The sequence below is a fragment of the Strix aluco genome, chromosome 4, assembly GCF_031877795.1.
Source record: "Strix aluco isolate bStrAlu1 chromosome 4, bStrAlu1.hap1, whole genome shotgun sequence".
NCBI classification, from domain to species: Eukaryota; Metazoa; Chordata; class Aves; order Strigiformes; family Strigidae; genus Strix; species Strix aluco.
In genome coordinates this window covers 129105089-129109259 of record NC_133934.1, presented here as the reverse complement: position 1 = coordinate 129109259, position 4171 = coordinate 129105089, and positions in this window count along the sequence as shown.

Genomic DNA, 4171 nt, shown 5'->3' with positions numbered 1-4171 from the left:
CCTCCCTCCCTCCCTCCCTCCCTCCCACAGCGCTCCCAACCGCGCGCCTGCGCTCGCGCCCGCTACGGGTCGCGCCCCGCGCCAATCCTCAGCGCTCCGCGGCCGCCCCCTCCCGCGCGTGCGCAGAGCCGGGCGGCGGCTTGGCGGGCCGGTAGGGGTCGGTGCGGCGGGCAGGGGCTGCGGGGGGCCCGGTGGGGCCCAAAAGGCGGGTGCGGGGTGGCGGGGGGGCGGCCGGGGCAAAAGGAGCCCGCGTCTCTCTGTGTTGCCCAGGCTACGCTGCAGTGGCTATTCACAGGCGCGATCCCGCTACTGACCGGCACGGGAGCTTTGACCTGCTCCGTCTCCGACCTGGGCCGGTTCACCCCTCCTTAGACAACCTGGTGTCCCCCGGCTCCCCGGGAGTCACCATATTGATGCCGGCCTTAGCGCGGACGCCCGCTCGGCATAGCGCACTGCAGCCCAGAACTCCTGGGCTCAAGCGATCCGGCGGGCTCAGCCTCCCGAGTAGCTGGGACTACAGGCACGCGCCACCACGCCCGGCGCTGGGCAGCGCGCGCTGCCGCCTCTACACCCCCTGCCGGCCCCTCCCTCACACCCCTGCTCCATCCCCTTCTCGGCCCCCCCCTTCCTGCTCCCCCTCAGCACATACTCCCGTAGTGGCCACTGAGGAGGCAGCCGGGCTGGCCGAGGAAAGGGAGCCCCTTCCAGAGCAGCCGGCAACTCCTCGGCACAAACCCCGACTCGTTCCTTACACCATTGTTACAAGGCCTCACGGTGGGATCTAGCAGGGGGCCAGCAGAGGATGGGAGGCATCTCTTTTAATGAAGGAATGGCTTTTAAACAGTATTTCCAGGATCCCTCCCTCCCCTTTTAGAAACATCTTTTTTCCCCACCGTTCCTCTCTCTTCCCCTGGAGAAACCCCCCGCTGTGAGGTGCAGCCCCTGCTCCTCTGTCCCGGCTGGGGTTCCCCGGTGTGTCCATGCTGCTCATGCCTCAGCGTTAACGGACCCTGATACCTCGTTGATGCAAAAGGAAACTGGGTCCCGCTCTCTCACCCGGGCTGTGCCACAGGGACTGTTCACAGGCGCGATCCCACTACTGATCAGCACAGGAGTTTTGACCTGCTCCGTCTCCGACCTGGGCCGGTTCACCCCTCCTTAGGCGACCTGGTGGCCCCCGGCTCCCCCAGGACCACCATATCGATGCTGAACTTAGCGCGGACGCCCGCTCGGCACAGCTCGCTGCAGCCCAGAACCCCCGGGCTCAAGCCATCCACCAGTTTCAGCCTCCCTGGCGCTTGGATTACAGGCACAAGCCACCGTGCCCGGCTATTTTTCAGGCTTTTGCAGATTCCTCGACATCCATCTTGTGTGGGCTCTGCCTGGCCACACTGTGGCAGTGGGGAACTGAGAGAATGTCCTTGGGCTGCTTGTACTTTACGTTTGAAAATGGGTGGATGGATAGACAGGAAAGATTTCTGAGCACAAGCAGATTTAAGCAGCTGAGAAACCCCAGACTTCTCGTTTTGTGCCAGAAGAGGCACATCATGATGCTCTGTTTTCATTTTAAGCCAAGTGAGGCGCATCAGGCAGCTCTGTCTCCAGGACAGCTCGGTATGCTTCATTTACAAGAGCAGATAAGAGATGTTCCACTCCCTGCTTTGAAATACTCCTCACAGAGAAAGGCTTCTTGATTCGCCAGTGTTTTCCTAAGAGTGTAAAGCTCAGAGCTGAGGATACAAATGAGCTGTGACAGTAAATACCCGATGGAACAGACTAATGAGACGCTCCTGGGAGCTGGAGCCCCGTCTCGGTCTGGAGCAGGCTGCCTAAGCCGGCCATGTTTGAGGGATGCTTACTGACTCGCAGGTGTGCAGGGTCTCTGAGCCAGAAACACGATGGGAAATCCTGCTGCCTGTCATTTCCCATTTTAGTAGTTACATCTAAATGGATCCCAAAGGTCTGGCTGGGTCCTGCACTGTGGCCTTTTACTGCTGCAAGAAATCACAACACACACCACCAAAACGTGAGCACACCTGAGTGAGCAAGGCTGGGGCAGCATCCCGCTGAGGGATCTGATGGAGTTGGGAACGGTCAGTGTGAGGTTCATGGTTGGACTGGAGGATCTTCAAGGTCTTTTCCAACCAAGATGATTCTGTGATTCTGTGATATTGGTCGAACACCTGCGGGAGAAGCTTCTGCCTTTCCGCAGTATTACTTGACCATTTTGTGTTTGCTCCCCAGCACAGACAGCTGACCAGCGGAGGGTCGTGCAGGGAAAAGGTGCCAAAAGAGGCTGGGTCCCGCTCTCTCGCCCGGGCTGTGCCACAGGGACTGTTCACAGGCGCGATCCCGCTACTGACCAGCACGGGAGCTTTGACCTGCTCCGTCTCCGACCTGGGCCGGTTCACCCCTCCTTAGGCGACCTGGTGGTCCCCAGCTCCCCCAGGACCACCATATCGATGCCGGCCTTAGCGTGGACACCCACTCAGCACAGCTCGCTGCAGCCCAGAACCCCCGGGCTCAAGCCGTCCGCCAGCCTCAGCCTCCCTGGCGCTTGGATTACAGGCACAAGCCACCGTGCCCGGCTGGCCGCAGCTCTCCAGCACTCAAGGACCAGCTCCTCTGGCCTTGCTGTGGCAGCCGGGAACTCAGGCAAGCTGGATGCATTAATGCTTCAGCAGCACAGTGGGAACACAAGGGAGAAGGAGCATCGAATAGAGGAAGCAAAATTTAGCTCTTCAAGTGAAGATTCAACACAATACTTAGCTTTAGAAAGGCCAAGTTAAGCTGTTGTCAGCCAAAAAATTCACGATCCTGCTCTAGGATGTGTCCAGTGAGAGCTCAGAAGGATTTGCTGAAGAGAGGGTAAGAGGGAACCTACTGAATGCAGTGAATACTTGCAGATGTAATGAAGTGTTCTGATTCTCAGAGAAGGATATAAAAGTAACAAAAACATAATTCGAGGAATAAATGCAGGAGCTTCTTGCCTTTACCCATTATATATAGACATCTGTCTAGAAATACTTCCACAGAGTATTTGAGACCTTCACTGCTTTTTGTCTCTCTCAGAGGCCTGTCCAAGTGACCTCCCCCAGACACCCCATGAGAGTAACCATGCAGCTGGACACGGCTGGGGATGCTGCAGGTCGCTCACCTCTCTCTGGCTCCACGGAGACCTGCGGCTGCAAGGAAAGCTTAGAGCCAGCGTGTTCAGACAGCCGAGGCAGCCTTCGGTCTAACCCAGACACGGAGACTGCACTGCTCCTTTCCTGGCAGAGCGAGCCAGAGCTGATCCCGAACTGTGGGAATACAACGGAAGATTGGCGAGAAGGATTGTAAACACACTCAAGTAACTTGCAGCTGGAGTGTCAAAAAACACATATATCACACTAATTGTTATTTAGCTCTGCGTGCTTGACTGCGTTTAGATAACACAGGCCTGTGAGAGACTGAGAGGCACCTTATCGAACATCCTTGAGATTCCTGCCCTGCTCTGGGAAAGATCACAGCACAGTGGAAAACTACGCCTGCAAAAATCCCTGATATATACAGGCAAAAGCAGCAGGTTCAAGAGCTTTTCTTTCTTCTCCTCTTTCTAGCTAGCAAGGACCGAGCTCCGCAGTGCCTGCGTCCCCGCTTGCGTGCTTCTGCCTGGGTTCTGCTGTGGAGATATCCCAGGTCATGAGGTAACGAGAATAAATTTACTCTTTGCATTTCATCCGTGGGTTTGTGGTTGTTCCTGCGTCCTGCCTGTGCCGACTCACACACAAACCATGCCCTGCCATTGCCAAAATGGCCTTTTTTTTTTTCCCTTCTCCAGATACACATTGTTTCTTTAGACATGGTGGGTGAGCACTAGCCTGGGGGATCTGTGGCGGCTGTGAACATGCACAGTAGAGCAGGGGTCCCCAGACTGCTGTGTCTATCCTCAAAAGCTGTGCAGACTTCCTCCAAGAGCAGCACCTGTCCCTGCCTCCGTGCCAGCCGGGAAGAGAGCAGAACCAGTTGCCGAGACCATGATCACTGCTGGAGAGCAGCACCAGCCCAGCCAGAGCCTCCTGCTGCTGCCTCAACCTCACAGGTCCCCTCCGGGCTCTCCCCCCCAAGGCTGTCGCTGATGCTGTGCACAGAGCCAGCCTGCAGCCAGCTGAGCCCTGATCAACGGGCT